This window comes from Ranitomeya variabilis, chromosome 3, assembly GCF_051348905.1.
Source record: "Ranitomeya variabilis isolate aRanVar5 chromosome 3, aRanVar5.hap1, whole genome shotgun sequence".
Taxonomy (NCBI): domain Eukaryota; kingdom Metazoa; phylum Chordata; class Amphibia; order Anura; family Dendrobatidae; genus Ranitomeya; species Ranitomeya variabilis.
Genome location: NC_135234.1, coordinates 267,436,972 through 267,457,803, shown reverse-complemented (window position 1 = coordinate 267,457,803; position 20,832 = coordinate 267,436,972). Strand labels below are relative to the sequence as shown.

Sequence of the window (20,832 nt, the reverse complement as noted above, 5' to 3'; positions counted from 1 at the left end):
GGCTGAAAATTGTTCCCTCCAAATTCAGGTGACAGAGTCCCTTTAACCCTGCTGTTCTGTTTAGATTTCACATACACTTGTACTGTAAAATTGTACCAAATAAAGTAAACAAAAATAAAAAAAAAAAAAATTCCCACAGAGAGTACCCCCCTAATGACGAAAAGTCAGGGAGCCTCAAGTCTCAGAATCACACGCTGAATTTTTATAACATTATAGAATTTCAAAAACGGTCATTTTTGACCTAACAGAACAGCAGGGTTAAGACAGGAAAGATCTTTTCAAAGGATTGCATAACAAAGGTACATGTAAAGGTACACAGATGGAGAAGTGGAAGAAGCTTCTGTTCCCTCAGGGGAAATGTTATATCTACAATAGCCAGCCCGGCTCCGGGGTGCAGATAGAATTATTGGAATGTGTATATATCCGATAGTGATGTAACACACATTTTCGACTTCAGGGCTAATAGGGGAAGAATATGCATGTTTTATCTTAACACTGACAACTGCCCATCAGCCCCAAATCAAATAAATAGTGGCCAGATCTTTGACAACAGCCATGTCTGGTCACTGGGGAAAGGTAAAATCCCTACAATCCCTGCGATCATCAGGAGTGAAGATATCACATGAGTTGGGAATTTGATAAAATCCTGAAAGGATGAGAACATCCCACAACCCAGCCCATTTGAGGTCATCAAGTGAGGGTGTGTGGGTGTAACTCAGGCACTGATAAAACGTCAAGACAAATTATGACCTGAGTTCCTGTAGATAGTTACACATCGTTGAATACAAGAATCTCGTTCACTGCACGCCTCCAATCGAGGTGCTCTCCTTTGCTAAACTGAATCATCTCTGTGGTTGGTGTAGTAAGTTCTTTTGTTAATCCCTTTTATTTTCTGTAATTGTATATGCTGTATTTTTGTCTCCTTTTTAACATCTTTTGTATATATATATATATATATATATATATATTTTTTTTTTTTTTATAAACACTGCTTATCGTTTTGGATTAAAAATAAAATTTAATAGTTCTGTTCCGTAACTCGCACCCCAAAGGCTTATGCTATTCGAACTAGACCTCCTGTCAACCTGCATAAAAAAAACAACTGGTGGTGGCAGCGAGTAATTCTGTGGTTATCGTGGAGTTCTCAGTGACCGTATTGAGGGTATATACACATATTCCATGAGTTGGAATCGGAGGTGTATATATCATATGCTCACTGTTAGTTTCCCGATAACCGGCCTATCAGTGGAAACAGCCTGCGGCCTCCTCCGTTGATCGATCATGCAATTAATTGCTCGGGCGATAGGGGGCAATAAAGAACTGTTCGCTCTAAAGATAACAGCGGGTGAGTCCAGTAATGCCCCCCTCTGGCTGCAATCTCTGACATAACCGAGGCCCATTTTAACCATAATGATCAGCCTTTTTCTTTTCGTTTTTCTGTATTCAAGAAGCCAATATTTATTTTTTATTTTTAGCCAAATAGAGCTATATGAGGGCTTTTCTTTGTAGGGTGACTTCTATTTATCAGTGGCAACATTTTGGAGAACATATAACTTGCTAACTGTGATAATCTGTTAGAAAAGTTAAGACATACGAACAGCATTTCTGCTATTTTTTTTTACACTTATATTTTTATTATTCGCGTGCTGCACAAATATAGTGTAAACTTTATATTAACTTTATATTTAACTTTATATTTTATTAATTTTTCACAGTAACAGTTTGAAAAAAAAATAGGGATTTTTGTGTATTCACCGTAAAATCCTTTTCTCCGAACCAATCATTTGGGGACATAGACCATGGGTGTTATGCTGCTGCCACCAGGAGTCTGACTGAAGTAATACAAAGAAAGTTAGCTCCTCCTCCGCAATATACACCCTCATGCTGGCTCCGAGAGAACCAGTATGGTGCAAAAGCAGTAGGAGATCAATAACATTACTGTATATAAGAGTATAACATATCAAATTACCGAACAAGCACAAAGCCATTAACAGGGTGGGTGCTGTGTCCCCCAATGATTGGCTCGGAGAAAAGGATTTTACGGTGAGTACACAAAAATCCCTATTTCTCCCTCACCTCATTAGGGGAGACAGACCATGGGACATCCCAGAGCAGTCCCTGGGTGGGGACAACAAGACAGATCAGGCCATGCGTAACCGCTGCCTAAAAGCGCGCTACCGCAGCCTGCAGAGTCCGCCTGCCAAAGACTCACATCTGCGGAAGTCTGGATGTGAATAATATAGTGCTTCAAGAAAGCGTGCGGACTGGACGAAACCACAGCCTTGCAGGCCTACTGTGCCGACACCAGATGCCTAATGGCCCAAGAAGCCTCTATTGACCGAATGGAGTGTGCCCTGGATCTCCGCAGGGATAGGCTAAACACTTCCTGTGACCATCAGGAAGTCCAAATAAAGCGTCCTACCTTCGGAAGGATGCTGTCCTCGATACCTACCTTCTGAGAGCTCTTACTTTGACCAGAGTATGGAGAACCTGTTCCGCTTTGTTGGCCAGTTGACAAACAAGACGAGGGAAGAACGATGTGGTCATCATCACGGTGGAAGTACGATACCACCCTGGCAACAAGGGATGGGAACTGCCTGAGGACAATCTTGCCTTGATGGAAAAAAGGAAAGGAGTCTGAAAGAACAGAGCGGGTAGCTCCGAAAAGTCACCTGAATGATGTGACCGCAGAGAAAAAAGGCGACCTTCCATGACCGTAAAGTCAGTCCGGATCAAAAGGAGTCTCCTGTAAGTCCCCCAGGACCAATTAAGGTCCCAAAGTTCTAGAGGTATGCAATAGCAAAGTACCACATGAGACACTCCCTGTGTGAAAGTCCTTACTTGCAGTTTTGTTGCAATAAGACCGATAAGGCCAAAATCTGGATTTTCAGCGAAGTAGGCACCAGGCCTGAATTCAGATTGATTTGAAGGAAAAAAAGGGGGAGGCATCAGTGATTCCTACTTCAAGCAAAATGTTTACTGAGGCAGGCTTACAGCACTAGTCGCTCACTTGTTGTGAGAGTCCCGCCTGGGTCAGAACTCGAGTACTTTGGCGTTCAGTCTGGGCACCGTCAGATCTATATAGGAGTTCCCCAGCGAAGTAAGATTTGTTGGAAAACCTCTGGATGAAGTTCCCACTCGCCAACCCTGATGGTTGAGGAAGCCTGCCACCCAGTTTCCTACTCCTGGGAAGTGCCCTGACGAGATCATCGGAATTCGAATGGGGTGACCCGCCAGAAGACAGTGGAACTGCTGTAGTGCTAGCCGTAATACTCAGATCTCCAGAACATTGATCGGGGGCCTGGGATTCCTGAATTGGCTGGCGGCCTTGAGCAGTGTGGTGAAGACTGGCATCAGTAGATATTATTAACCATTGAACCGTGACAAAGAATCTCCCCTAATTGAGGGAGGAGCTCAAAGTCCACTATCTGAAAGCCTGCCTGACCCACAGAGACAAGCGGATCGAAGGGGACTGCTCCAATTGCCGCCCCATTTTTCCCAGAACCCTCATAGCAAGGAAGAGGGGACGAGGGACAAAGTTTGCGAGCTCCCTGTTGGAGGACCAAGGCCTTGTCTCGAAGGAGAAGCACCAACCCTCAGGAGGTGTCTAGGACCATCCTCAAAAAGGATATCCGCTGGGCTGGAAATGGGGTATCACAAGTGATACAGATGGACTCAGCACAGTCCTGGAAGTATGGTCCCTTGACTAGAAAGTCATCCAGATAGGACAGGACGACCACTCCCCGAGAGTGCAAGATGGACATGACAGCCACGTTGACCCTAGTGAACACTGTGGGAGCAGTAGCAAGGCCAAAGGGTGAAGCCGTGAACTGAAAATGCTGTTTGCAAATGGTGAAGCACAGACATTTTTGATGAGGGGAAAAGAAATCGGAATGTGGAGGTAAGCATCCCAAATGACGATGGATGTTAGAAACTCCACCTTTTTCCATTGAGGTGATAACCGAACAGAGGAATTCTATCCGAAAAAAGCGGACCCTGATAAACTTGTTAGAAATTTGAAGTCCAGGATCGGTCTTACTTTTCCGTCCTTTTTTGGGACCTAGTTCCCTTAAATCTAAACTGTCTTGGACAACCTTTCCACTGCTGGTTGGGTCCATAGGAAACATGCGATCCTTTGTTCCTGCGTGGGGAACGCCCTGATTGGGAAGTAGTGGTCCAGCCTGCATTGGTTCCGATTTCTCAGGGAATAACCAACCACTCTGGTAAGGGAGCAATGTCAGAGACTTTCTTGGACACAGAGTCCTCTTCCCATTCTCTGAGCTATGATTCCCTTTTGATCATGATGGCATTTGCTGCTGACAGCGCTGCGCAACTAGTCGCACCAAAGAGGCGTGGACCACATAGTCTCCCACTCGAGAGATTTGACTAGCAAGCTGTACTGCCTCAGGGAGAAGGTTACTGTTTCCAGTCGGAATACTGGTGAATCTACTACAGGAGATTTGGCCCAATCTTCCCTCAGATCTCGTTTTTGTTTTTACCCATACCTGGAGAAGCTGCCAGGTGTTAGGATGCGTAGCTGTATCCAGCAAGTCAGGATAAACCGTCTCTTGCTGTCGCTGCTGTCTTTAGATGGTGCAGAGGTAAGGTGATAAATCCTCGATCTACCATTGGTGGAGAGGGACTGTCCGCCTCCTTGCATCATCCACTAAACAGTGGTGATGCAGTGAGGGCTGCTCAAATGCCAAAAGGGGGGAGCCTCTGTACATCCACAAAGTTCAAGCCTCCGGGTGGACAGGGCTAGTTGTCTGGCAATGGCCTGGCTGCAGAAGAGGATACACGGAGGCGACACTCCATGTGCTCGTCTGTTGATGGTGTGGGGAGATCGATGCCCTTTAAGGGGCCCATCACCTCTAAAAATCAGTCCAGGCATGGCATCCCATGTTGCAGGAGAGGATACACCGAGGGACACTCCGCTTGCTCTCCTGTTGTTGGTTTGGGGAGATCGGAACCTTGAAAGGATCAGTCGCCCCTGTCATCTGATGAAAAATTAAAAGGATTAAAATGAAAAAGGATTTTTGGTCTGAAAACCAGACCCGGCATGGCATCCCACGTTGCGGGGGCAGATACATGGAGACGACACTCCCTTGCTGGCCTGTTGGCTGAAAAAGGATACCGCACTGGCTTCCTGAGTAAATCGCTTATCCGGATGCTCCCGATCCGGGTAATGACAAATGTTCTATGAGGGAGTTTAGACGTTTTGGAGGAAGTTTAGTAGTTTTGAAGGTCACTGCAAGATCCCGAGCAGAACCGGAGTACTCGTCAACCTACAGAGGTGGGTTGATGGCCTCAATAAGTGAATCCACCGTTTTCCGGAATACTGGCAAGACCAGATCCAGTAAACCCCCGAATTATACTGAGAATCATGTTCGCTACACACCTCTGGTGAGAGAGAGCGAGAAGCGGTGCTCATGGATGCTAAGGCACTTGATAGCTCAGTAGACGTACTACAGATCCGTTTTCTAGATGCCTGCACGTTTCTACACTGCTTGCGGACCCTGCTAACCGACGGCTCTCTTGAATGGGAGGATCCATCTACCTCAGTCATGGGAGCTGCCCGATTTACAGTGGGATTCAATCGCTTAGGCCAAAGAAGCCATGAATTGCGACAGTGACGAAGTCCACTTTGGAGAATAATAATAATTTTTATTTACATAGAGCCAACATATTCTGCAGCACTTTACAATTAAATGGGGACATGTACAGACAATAAATTCAATACAAGTTAAGACAATTTAAACCGTGACATTAGGAGTGAGGTCCCTGCTCACAAGCTTACAATCTACAAGGAAATGGTGGGGACACAATAGGTGAAAAGTGCTTGTCATTTCAGGTCTGGCAATTTTAATAAATAGGGATTTTCATATAAAGCTGCATGATCCGGTCATCAGCCCATGTGTTTAAGTGCAATAGTCAAGTATCAAGTGCAGTTATCGTGTGCATGGAGGGTATGGAGACAGATGAATAGTAGGGTGCAGATTCTGAATAATATTTGGAAGGAGGGAACAGGGCAATGTTAGTTTACTGAGTAGTTGATGTGGTAGGCTTGTTTGAAGAGATGAATTTTCAAAGCGCGCTTGAATAGGTCGGGGCTAGGTATCAGTCTGATCGTCTGGGGAAGTGCATTCCATAGAGCTGGCACAGCACGAGAGAAGTCTTGGAGACGAAGGTGCAAGGTTCGGATTACGGGGGATGTTAGTCTTAGGTCATTTGTAGAATGGAGGGCATGTGTAGGGCGATAGACAAAGATGAGAGAGGAGAAATAAGGCGGTGCAGAACTGTGGAGAGCTTTGTGGTGAGAGAGATGAGTTTATACTGGACCCTGTAGCGAATTGGTAGCCAGTGTAATGACTGGCACAAGATGGAGGCATCGGTGAAGTGGCTGGACAGAAATATGACCCTGGCTGCCGCATTCAAGGTGGATTGGAGAGGAGAAAGTTTGGTAAGAGGGAGACCGATCAGAAGAGAGTTGCAGCAGTCCAGATGAGAAAGAATAAGAGCGACAGTAAGAGTCTTAGCAGTTTCAAAGGTGAGAAAAGGTCGGATTCTGGAGATGTTTTTAAGATGGAGGTGACAAGAGCGAGTGAGTAAACGAAAATTCGGTGTTGAATATGACCCCAAGACATGCTGCTTGGGAGTTATGGTTGAACCCTCCAGGGTAATTTTGATGTTAGGTAGAGTGAGGTTAGTAGAGGGGAGAAACACAAGAAGTTCAGTTTTGGAGAGATTTAGTTTCAGATAGAGAGAGGACATGATGTTAGAGACAGCAGACAGACAATCCCTGATATTTTGAATCAGGCTGTGTGCACACGTTCTGGATTTTTTGCGTTTTTTTCTGCTATAAAAACGCAAAAAAAAAGCTTAAAAAATGCATACACATGCATCCCCATAATTTATAATGCATTCCGCAATCTTTTGTGCATATGTTGCGTTTTTTCCGCCAAAAAACGCATTGCGGTAAAAAACGCAGCATGTTCATTAATTTTGGTGATTTGATGTTATTGCAGCTAGATGGTATACCTTCCCACAGGTGAAGTGTAACTCCAGGGCTTCCCAGTGTGTAAATGGTGGATGGTGAGAGGCGCAGTGAAGAAAAAGGACACAAGGTTGCAGTCTCTTTACCTTTTTACTGAAGGCTTCAGCATCCACAGTCCAGAGCACCAGATCACAGGGCAGGCAGAGTCCGGCCGGTCTGAAGGCAAATCCAGAGTCCCCTTATCCAGGTGGAAATAAGTAGCCTTCCTCTAGCACCTGGGTGTTGTAGTACCTTCCTGCTGAGCGTCTCGGTAAGGTCCTCACAACTGATGTTGGTGTTCTAGATATTATGTCTCTCTCTCTCTGTCCCCCTGATGGTAAGGATAGGACAACCTGATGGTAAGGATAGGATAAACCTGTATGACTGATGGCCTGAGGCTTTTTACAGGGACTCTAGCACGCCCCAGCCCCCACAAGTCGCCACCGTGCCTCCTGGGTATAGGTCGGGCAGGTAATATGGAATTAGCTGTCCTGCCGGTCTCTGGAGCAAGGCTTGGAGACGATTACTCCCTCGGTGTTCCACCTACCGGATCCTGCACTTCAGAAAGGAGGCAGCCTTTTGCAGGACAGAACTCCTTCTGGTTTCCTCTCCTTTTGCTATGACTTTGTTTCTCACCCTCTACAATTCGCAGTTCCTGTCTCTTTCTTAGGATGCTGCCGCACGTCGGGCCGACGCAGCTCCGTGGCCTTCTGTCTAGGCCTCTGACAGGATCCCACCCCTGTCAGGGACCAACTACCTGAGCAGAGCTCAGACAGCAGCTCACTGGGTGAAGCCCAGCTAGCTTCTGCCAAACTTCCTATCCAGACCAGCAGTTTTACCTAATTGTGAGGAGTGCCCTAATAGATAGGAGCATAGCTCCCCCTGGTGGACTGGAGTGTGAAGTGTGGTGTATGGTTTGTGATACCTGGTAAAGAGATCTCCTTTATTGCCTTCAGACGTAACATCACTCCCCCTGGTGGAAGAATGACATTACTGCAACGACCAGGACCCTGGGGCGCTGCACTGGCATGTTTAAAGGAGGAGGGAAAGATTAAATATTTTAGTCAGGTGAGTAGTGACCACTAGTGAGAGAGACTGCAGGAGGTGTAAAGGAATGGGGTCACTGTTGCAGGTTGTAGGCCGAGCAGAAGCAAGGAGCTTGGAAACTTTTTCTTCTGAAACAGGCTCAAAGAGGTCTAGTGAGCTTAAGGTGCGGCAGGGAAGGGGATCCAGGCACTGAGGAGATTGGGCTGAAATATCCTGATGGATGTGGTTGATTTTTTCTAGGAAATAAGTGGCCAGATCCTCACCGCTGAGGTTGGTGATGGGGGCCTGTACTTTAGGTTTCAGGAGGGAGTTTATGGTTTCAAAAAGTCATTTTGGGTTGTAGGATAGTGAGGTGATGAGTAGGATAGTGAGGTGATGAGGGTGGTGAAGTAGGATTGTTCGGCCAGATGAAAGGCAGAGTTATAGGTTTTGAGCATAAACTTATAGTGGATGAAGTCTTCTGCTAAGAGGGATTTTCTCCACTGCTGTTCTGCACACCTTGAGCAACGCTGAAGAAAGCGTTTTTGCACTGTGTACCAGGGCTGCCGTTGTCTGTGGTGGGTCTTTCTGCATGTAGAAGGTGCTGCTTCATCTAGGGCATTCTTTAGTGTATTATTGAAGTGTGACAATGCTAAGTCTGGACAGGAGAGGGAGGAGATGGTGGCTAAAGATGTGTGGAGATTGTCCATAAGCTGCTGGGTATTAATGGTACGTGTATTCCGATAAGTGTGGTAAGTGTGGGTGTCCCGGGTGAGGAGACAATTCTTGACAGAGAAGGAAAGAAGGTTGTGGTCCGAGAGCGGGAGAGGGAACTTAGTAAAGTCATGCAGCGAGCCGGGACGGGAGAAAACCAGGTCCAGAGTATTCCCGTCCTCATGCGTAGGAGAGCTAGTAAACTGTGAGAGGCCGAATGAAGAAGTTAGAGATAGAAGATGAGAGGCAGATTGGGAGAGGGGATAATTGATGGGGATGTTAAAGTCTCCCATGATGAGGGCGGGGATATCACAGGATAGAAAGTGAGTAAGCCAGGTGGCAAAGTGGTCTAGAAACTGGCGGGAGGAGCCTGGAGGGTGATAAACCGCCACTCGCAAGGAGAAGGGCTTAAAGAGTCTGATGGCGTGGACTTCAAAGGAAGGAAAATGTAAGTGAGGGAACCTGGGGGGGGATGACCTGTAAAGCACATTGTGATGAAAGGAGCAAACCAACACCTCCACCCTGTCTGTTCACAGGTCTGGCGGTATGTGAAAATTTCAGCCCACCAAATGAGAGAGCAGCAGCGGTGGTGCTGTCTGAATGCTGGATCCAGGTTTCTGTAATAGCCAGAAGGTTAAGGGAATAAGAGAGGAAAAAATCGTGAATGTAAGTTAGTCTGTTACACACAGACTGTGCATTCCAGAGAGCACAGTGGAAAGCGATAGAAGGCATGCACTGAATGTTAATAAGATTAGCAGGGTTTCTATATGCAGCTGGAGGAGAGTAATGTATGCTAGTGGAGGGAGGCCCAGGGTTGGGGGAGATGTCACCTGCAACTAGTAAAAGGAGAAAAAAAACAGAAAGAGCAGGTGGTGGGATGATTTGTATGAACGTTTTTGAGTGCTGCATGGAGGTAGGGAATGGTTTGGAGTGGGAAAGAAATGTCAGTAGAGCCTCAGAGTTATACATGAGAGAGAGGAGGGGTGGATATGGAGAGTGCACACAATGTGTTAAAGGGCGGGCGAGTTGTGAGAAAGTAGAAGTAAAAAGAACTAAGGAGAACTAAGTACACTGGGCTCGGCGACGGTGGAGGGCTCCTGGGCGTATGAGGGGTCGCAGGCCGCGTTTGTCTACCCTGCAAGGATTGCTAGATTCCAGCTCAGCTCTAAGGCAGCGCAGCTCTGCAAAGTTGTGCAGCAGAGCACTTTGTCTAAAAAGGGGGAGTCTGTGGGTATTGTAACACTTACCCAGGTCCTGTGCCCCTGGGAACAGTCATTTTCCTATGCGGGGAAAAAACACTGTACGCTATAGTATGGCAGCTTATGGGACCTGCGTGCCTCCAGAGCGGCTTGCCCATCACCTGTGTCAATTATGCCTCCATGAATCAAAGAAAACACTATTGCAGTGGGCGAGAAGTGCCAAGCGTATTGCAGCGTGAAGACGACTGTAATTGGGGTCATGTGCCTTTAAGACCAGGGAGTACACTAACCACAGTAGCCAGAACAGAATTACAAGTGACTGCAGTTTGTAAAGCCCCATTAACATCAGTTATACTACTATACTACACGAGACTGGTGCGGCGTGACTTTACATGGCGGCAACCTTGCAGTTATCCGGAGATCTCTGCATAAAAACCAGCTTAAGAGGAGCCATCACTGGGGCAAAAGTGTACAGTTTTTGCCCTCACTTCATTTCTCTGCCGGAGGGACTGCGGGAAGGGGGCAGGGTGCAGCGCCTTATTACAAGGATCCCGAGTCCCTTGTGTCCACGTTGGATTAGCTCTGCCATCAGCGCTGAACTCCACCGTGTCTGTCCTATGCAGCAGCCGCTTCCGGATGCCAGCTCGTGAGGCGGTTGAAGAGGGAGCAAGATGGCCGTCGAGAATATCAGAGGCGCTTCTCGTTCTATGCAAGAAGCTCCAGAAAGGTGGGCGGAGCCTCCGCAGCACGTCATAGCGCAGGCAGGGTTAGAGGTTGCGGCCTAGTGAAGGCCGAAGCCAGGGACTAAATTTTTCGGCGACAGCGTGGGAAAGAGCCGATACGCACCCCGCGCTGTGAGGATGGGCCCCCTTATCCAAAGCCGCCCCAGACCACCTGTATGGAGCCCTCCAGCCCCGGCACTTACCTGGAGAAGCTGCCAGGTGGCAGGTAAGCCAGCTGTATGATGCAGGTCTTCCTGCTGCTGCTGGTCTTGGACGGTGCAGGGATAAAGGGTTAACACTCAATCCAACATCCCTTTAATAGGGAGGTGGAGAGGGACCGTCCACCTCCTTGTTCCATCTGCTTTAACAGTGGTGGTGCAGTGGGGGCTGCTCGGATGCCAAAAGGGGGCCACTGTACATCTAAGGGGTTAAATCCCCTAGGATGGGACAAGATTGAATGTCCGGTATTAGGCCTGACTGTGGAAGAGGGTACATGGAGGCGACACTCCATGTACTCGTCCGTTAAGGGTGCGAGATCAGTGCCCTTGAAGAGACTCGTCGCCCCAAAAAATCAGCCAAGGCATGGCATTCCATGTCGCAGGAGAGGATACGGGGAGGCTGTTGATGGTTCAGGGAGATCGGAGCCTTGAAAGGATCCATCTTCCCTTCATCCGATTGGAAAAAGTAAAATAAAAAATGTAAAAAATGTAAAATTAAAATAAAGAGTTTTTGGTCTGAATAGCGGACCCGTGTGCCTCTTACGGACGTTAAGCAAGAACTGGTTCTCTGGGAGCCAGCATGAGGGTGTATACTGCGGAGGAGGAGCTAACTTTCTTTGTATTACCGTATATACTCGAGTATAAGCCGACCCGAGTATAAACCAAGGCCCCTAATTTTGCCACAAAAAAACTGGGAAAACTTGATGACTCGGGTATAAGCCTAGGGTGGATAATACAGCAGTTACCGGTAAATGTCAAAAATAAAAATACATACCAATAAAAGTAAAATTGATTGAGACATCAGTAGGTTAAGTGTTTTTGAATATCCATATTGAATCAGGAGCCCCATATAATGCTCCATACAATTCATGATGGGCACCATAAGATGCTCCATATTAAAATATGCCCCATACAATGCTGCACAAAGGCGGAGTATGGCCCCATAAGATGCTCCCTACAGATATTTGACCCATATAATGCTGCACAAATGCTGATTATGGCCCTATAAGATGCTCCATACAGACATTTGCCCCGTATAATGCTCCACAAATGCGTTTTATGGCCCCATAAGATGCTACATAGACACATTTCCCCATATGCTATTGCTGCGATAAAAAAAAAAAAAAATCACACTCACCTCTCGTCGCTCAGGCCCCAGGCACTTGCTACAGTCACCTTTCCCCGTTCCACCGCCGGGCGCCGCTGCGTCTTCTGCACTGACGTTCAGGCAGAGGGCGGCACGCACACTAATCGCATCATCGCGCTCTGTCCTGAGCGTCACTGCAGAGGAAGACGGAGCAGCGCTCAGCGGTGCAACGCGGACAGGTGAATATTGTGCAAAGCCCCCGTTATACTCCCCTGCTTCTGGCACGGTCCCTGCACGTCCCTAGTTCTCCGGGCACTGGCAGCTTCTTCCTGTGTTGAGCGGTCACATGGTACCGCTCATTACAGTAATGAATATGTGGCTCCACCCCTATGGGAGTGGAGTCGGGCCCATATTCATTACTGTAATGAGCGGTACCATGTGACTGCTCAACGCTGGAAGAAGTTGTCGGCGCCCGGAGAACCAGGGATGTGCAGGGACCGCGCCAGGAGCAGGTGAGTATGATTAGACAGCTGCTGCTCCCCCTTCCCCGCCAACCCCTGGGAATGACTCGAGTATAAGCCGAGAGGGGCAATTTCAGCCTAAAAAAATGGGCTGAAATTCTTGGCTTATACTCGAGTATATACGGTACTTAGTGTTAGCCTCCTGCTGGCAGCAGCATACACCCATGGTCTGTGTCCCCCAATGAGGCGAAAGAGAAATATACACTGTTCAAAAAACACACACCCTAGATCTGAAGGAATGAAATATTCTCATTCAATACTTTGTTCTGTAGAAAGTTGAATGTGCTGACAACAAAATCACACAAAAATCATCAATGGATATCAAATTTATTAACTAATGGAGGTCTGGATTTGGAATCCCACTCAAAATCAAAGTGGAAAATCCAATTCCAGGCTGATCCATTTTCAATGGAAATTCCTCAAGACAAGGAAGTGATGCTCACTAGTGTGTGTGTGGCCTCCACGTGCCTGTATGATCTCCCTACAACACCTGATGAGGCAGATGGTCTCCTGAGGGATCTCCTCCCAGACCTGGACTAAAGCATCCGCCAACACCTGGAAAGTCTGTGGTGCAATGTGACGTTGGTGGGAGGTGCGAGACATGATGTCCCAGATGTGCTCAATCGGATTCAGGTCTGGGGAACGAGCGGGACAGTCCATAGCTTCAATGCCTTCATCTTGCAGGAACTGCTGACTCTCCATCTACATGAAGTCTGGCATTGTCCTGCATTAGGAGGAACCCAGGGCCAACCGAACCAGCATATGGTCTCACTGTTACCGCTGGAAACGCAGATGCGGCTGAGCCGACGCCTCTACGTCACCAGACATGACGACTTGGGGCAAGCGTCCCTAGTGGGAACGGAAAGTGGACCCACTGGACCACATAGAGATACCTGGACTTACCCAGACTAGGGAAGGGCAGCAAGCAGGGTCTGTGGCAGCCCAAGCATCAGTTACATCAGAACATCGGACACAAAAAGGACATCAGGACATCTGGACACAGGCAGGCCATCAGGAATAACGGACAGACATTTAGGACACTGGTGTGGCAGCCCATGTCATCGGCTGGGACACTGGCGTGGCAGCCCAGGGCATCAGTTACATCAGGACATCGGCCACAGGAAGGACATCAGCCACAGGAAGGACATCAGGACACAGGCAGGGCATCAGGACATCAGGAATACCGGATAGACATCTGGGACACTGGCGAGGCAGCCCAGGTCATCGGCTGGGACACAGATGGCACAGGACCAGGCAGCGGCGGTCATCAGGTTCCTAACTACAGCCGTCAGGCTCCGGCCATCGGATCTAGAAAGGAACTCAAGCGTGATGGTGCACGCACCGCCGGACTGGACCTGGGCCGGACGGGGTTAGCTCCGCATAGCAGACTGAGCACCGCATAGTAAGAGCTCAGCAAGAACACCGGACTCCATCTTTAGAAGATGAGCCCAGGAAGTTCAGACACTGGGTACGGGGTGTCAGACACAAATGGACTTCAGAAACATAACACAGAGGACACAGTTCAGACAGGGTCAGGTACTGGATATGCAGCCTCCAGGATAGGCAGGTCTGGGTACTCTGCCCCCAGAATAGACAGAAAAACAAAACACAAACGGATCTGGATATGCAGCCTCCAGGATAGGCGGATCTGGGTACTCTGCCCCAGAACAGGCGGAAGACAGGTATCAGGGCACCTGGCAGCGACTGCTAGCCTGAACACACGTGGAAAGTCATGCACCAGCTGCAGAGGACCTCTCAACCCGCGGATAGCTTCCACAGTGGCAGCCAGGGACCGCACATGCGTATGGTCATGCAGCAGAGCAAAGACATCACTGCAGATGTGCAGCTACGCAGCGAAGCAGAGAACTGAGTCGCATCCAGACAGGTAACAGACAACAGTATCCCTGCACATTAGGGGGAGAGAAGAATGGGTTAAAGCAGAGACATACAGAGTAACGCCGAAGTATCAAGGTATAAACCCACCGGCGTTACACTTACTAGGGGTCTGTGGATCTCATCTCGGTACCTAATGGCAGTCAGGCTACCTCTGGAGAGCACATGGAGGGCTGTGTGGCCCTCCAAAGAAATGCCACCCCACACCATTACTGACCCACCGCCAAACCGGTGATGCTGAAGGATGTTGCAGGCAGCAGATCGCTCTCCACGGCATCTCCAGACTATGACACTTGGGCTCAGTGTGAACCTGCTTTCATCTGTGAAGAGCACAGGGCGTCAGTGGCGAATGTGCCAATCCTGGTGTTCTGTGGCAAATGCCAAGCGTCTTGCATGGTGTTGGGTTGTGAGCACATCCCCCATCTGTGGACGTCGGGAACTCAGACCATCCTCATGGAGTCAGTTTCTAACGGTTTATGCAGACACATGCACATTTGTGGCCTGCTGGAGGTCATTTTTCAGGGCTCTGGCAGTGCTCCTCCTGTTCCTCCTTGAAGAAATGCTGAGGTAGCAGTCCTGCTGCTGGGTTGTTGCCCTCCTATGGCCTCCTCGACGTCTCCTGGTGTACTGTCCAGTCTCCTGGTAGCGCCTCCATCCTCTGGACACTACGCTGACAGACACAGCAAACCTTCTTGCCACAGCTCGCATTGATGTGCATTCCTGGATAAGCTGCACTATCTGAGCCACTTGTGTGAGTTGTAGTGTCCGTCTCATGCTACTACGAGTGTGAAAGCACAACCAACTTTCAAAAGTGACCAAAACATCAGCCAGAAAGCATTGGTACTGAGATGTGGTCTGTGGTCACGATCTGCAGAACCACTCCTTTATTGAGGGTGTCTTGATAATTGCCAATAATTTCCATCTGTTGTCTATTCCATTTGCACAACAGCATGTGAAAATGATTGATTGTCAAACAGTGTTGCTTCCTAAGTGGACAGTTTGATTTCACAGAAGTTTGATTTACTTGGAGTTATATGCTGTTTAAGAGTTCTCTTTATTTTTTTTGAGCTGTGTATTTTTGCATCATCATATTCTGAGAGCCTAAGAATTGTTTCTGTCAGGAAAGCTCTGCGAGGGATAGTTTTTTTGAATGACAAGGTTCAGCTTTCATTAGTACCATTTTGTTGTACATAAGACTTTTAGATAACATTTTATTACACCTTTTGGAATTTGGAATTAATAAAACCAGCATTTTTTTCCTTTTCATCTACATTTTATGATCTATATATATAATTGTCTAAGGGGTACTTCCGTCTTTCTGTCTGTCCTTCTGTCTGTCTGTCGGCAACTTCCGTCACGGTTATTCATTCGCTGATTGGTCTCGCCAGCTGCCTGTCATGGCTGCCGCGACCAATCAGCGACGGGCACAGTCCGATTAGTCCCTCCCTACTCCCCTGCAGTCACTGCCCGGCGCCCGCTCCATACTCCCCGCAGTCACGGTCACACAGGGTTAATGCCAGCGGTAACGGACCGCGTTATGCCTTGGGTAACTCACTCCGTTACCACCGCTATTAACCCTGTGTGACAAAGTTTTTACTATTGAGGCTGCCTATGCAGCTTCAATAGTAAAAACATGTAATGTGAAAAATAATATAAAAAAAAAAAAAATCATTATATACTCACCTTCCGCCGCCTTTCCGATGCTCCGGTGACCGGTCCATGCAAGCGGCAGGTTCCGCTGCTAAGTTTGGTGTGCGACAAGGACCTGCCATGATGTCACGGTCATGTGACCGCGACGTCATCACAGGCCCTGCGCGCCTGCGCAAGCAGGACCTGCCATGACATCACGGTCATGTGACCGCGACGTCACCACAGGCCCTGCGCGAAGAAGCTGCGGTACCATGGGACAGGCAGGGACAGCGTCAGGAGCGCCAGGAACAGGTGAGTATTTCATATTCACCTGTCAGCGTTCCATCCGCCGGGCGCCGCTCCGTCTTCCCGTCCTCTTGCACCGACTGTGCAGGTCAGAGGGTGCGATGACGTATGAGTGTGCGCTCCGCCCTCTGCCTGAAAAGTCAGTGCGGAGAGACGGGACGCTGAGGAGCAGCAACGAGAGGTGAGTATGTGATTTTTTTTTTTTTTAATTGCAGCAGCATTACATCTGGTACAATGCTGTATGGAGCATCTATGGGGCCATAAACAACTGTATAGAGCATTATATGGGGCATCTATGGGGCCATAACTGCATGGAGCATTATATGGAGCATCTATGGGGCCATAACTGCATGGAGCATTATATTGGGCATCTATGGGGCCATAACTGCATGGAGCATTATATGGGGCATCTATAGGGCCATAACTGCATTGTGCATTATATGGGGCATCTATGGGGCCATAACTGCATGGAGCATTATACTACGTGACTGGGCAAAATACTACGTGACTGGGCAATATACTACATGGACATGCATATTCTAGAATACCCGATGCGATAGAATCGGGCCACCATCTAGTTGGGAATAATTGGCAAGTTAATTTGAATCCTTGGATTGGTGAAATAAAGACAATATGAAATGTATACAGTCAGAGGTGTAGCTAGGGTTTCGACTGGGGGGGTGGGGAAACATCTGAGTGGGCCCCTAGTCACCTAACCATGATTACTGATTACAACTACGGTTGCCCACTCTAAGGCTGGTGTCACACACAACGTATAAAAATACGGTCCATTTTTTAAGGCCGAGATACACAGAAATGTTCATGAACAGTGATCTGTATGTCATCCGTATTCAATGCGAGGATGCGATTTTTTTCTCCAAAAAGCATCCGTATGGCATCCGTACGGCGAGATTTTCTCGCCGGCTTGCAAAATGGACATATAATGGATCCATGGGCACAAATATTCGTGAAAAAAAATAAAAAAAAAATATATAGATAGCAAAAAAGCTGGTTATTTGTCGGCTTTTGCTAAATCCTTACCGAACCCAACAGGATATGAGACATGGTTTACATACAGTAAACCATTGCATCATTGCATGCCCTCGCTAATAATGTTAGAAGTGTTTGTGTGTAAAATTTGGGAGCTGCAGGTGTTAAATTAAAGGGTTAATTCACGGAAAAAACTGGTGTGGACTCCCGCACAATTTTCTCTGCCAGAGAGGCAAAGCCAGTGACTGAGGGCAGATATGAACTGTAGCTTGGGAAAGTTTCTGAATATTTTCCCACGCTACAAAGTTGATATGAGTTCATGCCGCCAGGGGGCGGAGCTTCGTTGATGTCATCGCTAGTCACCGAAGCTCCGCCCCCTGAATTTCATTCATTCCCAGTCTTTTACAGCCGGGAGCGGCAGCATTAGCCTTGCTCCCGGTTGTAACTGTATTTAACCGCTTGAGATGGATTTACAGAGTGGGACTTGACTGTACGGCTGACAGGTATAGGATATTTTTGCTTTTTTATTTTGGAATTTTTTACAGGAGAACGAGGGTCTTCGGTTGGATTAAGCGTACAATAAACATATTAAAAACCTGTGTGTTTATTTCATTAAAATACTTTATTCTTAATGTGTGTGTTTTTTTAACCCTTTCCTACTATTGGATTAATAATGGATAGGTGTCTTATTGACATCTCTCCATTATTAACCAGGCTCAATGTCATCTAACAATAGCAAGCTGACATTAACCCCTTATTACCCCATATGCCAATGACACAGAGCAGTGGGAAGAGAGAGGCTAAGTGCCGGAATAGGTGCCTTTTCTGGGGTGGCTGGGGGCAGATGTTTTTAGCCAGGGGTGGGGCCAATAAGCCTGGCCCCTCTCTAGGCTATTAATATCTGCCTTCAGTCAGTGGCTTTCCCTCTCTAACGGAGAAAATTTCGCTGGAGCCCATGTCAGTTTTTTCTGTGAATTAACCCTTTATTTTAACACCTACAGCTTCAGTATTTTACACACTAACACTTCTATGTGTCTCACTGACATATGTATATATTAGTGATGAGTGAGTATACTCGTTGCTCGGGTTTTCCCAAGCACGCTCGGGTGATCTCCGAGTATTTGTGACTGCTCAGAGATTTAGTTTTCATCGCCGCAGCTGAATGATTTGTGACTGCTAGACAGCTTGATTACATGTGGGGATTCCTTAGCAATGAGGCAACCCCCACATGTAATCAAGCTGGTAAACAGCTGTAAATCATTCAGCTGTGGCGATGAAAACTAAATCTCCGAGGAGTCACAAATATTCGGAGACCACCCGAATATCTAGTGTGTGTATATATATATATATATATATATATATATATATATATATATATATATATATATATATATGTAGACATTTATTTTATCTATTCTATTCTAACAGATCAGTGTGATTTTACTGTACACCGCACTGAATTGCCAGCTTTTCTATAGGACACTGGTGCGTATTTCTCACAAGTCACACTGATGTTCTGTGTGGTGTGCGAGTTTTTCTCGCACCCATAGACTTGCACTGGCATATTTCGGGAGTAATACGGTGACAAAAGCAGCATGCTGCGATTTCGTACGCATGTAGAATACGGCCGAGAAAACAATGGATGATGGGAGCTGCACCATAGATTAACATTGGTCGAGTGCTATGCGTTTTTTAACGCATAGCATTGGTCTGTATTACGTTCTAGTGTGACTACAGTATATATTGTGAATATAGTGGAACCTCAGAATATGACCACGCTGTTATCTATATATATAATTGTCTAAGGGGTACTTCCGTCTGTCTGTCCTCAACTTCCGTAACGGTTATTCATTCGCTGATTGGTCTCGCCAGCTGCCTGTCATGGCTGCCGCGACCAATCAGCGAAGGGCACAGTCCAATTAGTCGTTCCCTACTCCCCTGCAGTCAGTGCCGGGCGGCCGCTCCATACTCCCCGCAGTCACGGCTCACACAGGGTTAATGCCAACGGTAACGGACTGCGTTATGCCGAGGGTAACTCACTCCGTTACCGCCGCTATTAACCCTGTGTGACCAAGTTTTTACTATTGACGCAGCCTATGCAGCGTCAATAGTAAAAGGATCTAATGTTAAAATTAATTAAAAAAAATAAAAAATCATTATATACTCACCTTCCGCCGCCTTTCCTGCTCCTCGCCACCCTCCGGTAACCGCTCTGTGCAAGCGGCACGTTTCGCTAGCAAGGATCGTATGGCAGAAGGACCTGCCATGACGTCACGGCCATGTGACCGCGACGTCATGAGAGGAGCACGACCTGCCATGACGTCACGGTCATGTGACCGCAACGTCATCACACCCTGGGACCGGAAGCTGCCGCCTGTACCACGCGCAGGCAACAGGACTACAAGTATGGTGAGTATGTTAGAACTACAAGGGGCCCTCGTGGCTGGGCAATATACTACGTGGCTCTCTGCTGTATACTACTGTACATCGCTGTGCAATATACTACGTGGCTCTGTGCTGTATACTACGTCACTGGGCAATATACTACGTCACTGGGCAATATACTACATGGCTAGGCAATATACTACGTCGCTGTGCAACATACTACGTCACTGGGCAATATACTATGTCGCTGTGCAATATAGTACGTGGCTCTGTGCTGTATACTACGTCGCTGTGCAATATACTACGTCACTGGGCAATATACTACGTGGCTGGGCAATATACTACGTCGCTGTGCAATATACTACGTGGCTCTGCTGTATACTACGTCACTGGGCAATATACTACGTCACTGGGCAAAATACTACGTCGCTGGGCAATATACTACGTAGCTGGGCTATATACTACGTGGCTGGGCTATATACTACGTGGCTGGGCAATATACTACGTCACTGGGCAATATACTACGTGGGCTGGGCAATATACTACGTGGCTGTGCTATATACTACGTGGACATGCATATTCTAGAATACCCGATGCGTTAGAATCGGGCCACCATCTAGTTGAAAATAAATCTATATACAAAAACGAACATTGATTTTACTGCCATATTGTGACCATATAGTGGTAGATACCAGTTCTGCAGAACATATAAGAGATCACAATACAGTTACAGATGGTGACTTACATCTGACGTTCTTTCTGATGGAATCGTTCACTTTCCCGTCTTTCCATCTGGCCCAGACCGACATGACGGCTTCTCCAGTCACGACTTGTCTGCAGATATTACAACAAAGACACATTTGACGTCTCACATTTCAAGCACCATCCACATCAATCGTGAATCTGCACAAACTCCTCATCCTGCTTATACCCCACCGCTGAAGCGCTGGCGTATGTGACCCTATTACTGCACCTGCTGTGTGGTACAATAACGGCTCCTCCTACTGCCTCACATAATGCCACCACTGTGCCCCTTACATAGTAATAATGACTCCTTTGTGCTCTCTAGATAGTAAAATTTCCCCCCTTAGAAAATATTAATGCCCTTT

At 47.4% G+C, this 20,832-nt stretch overlaps 1 protein-coding gene across 5 annotated transcripts in view; it reads right to left on the bottom strand.

Annotated features, from left to right (window-relative positions):
- The window catches only part of MYO19 (myosin XIX), a 554,640-nt gene that overhangs the window by 100,664 nt on the left and 433,144 nt on the right, over positions 1 to 20,832 (bottom strand). The gene's annotated exons all lie outside the window — the stretch shown is intronic.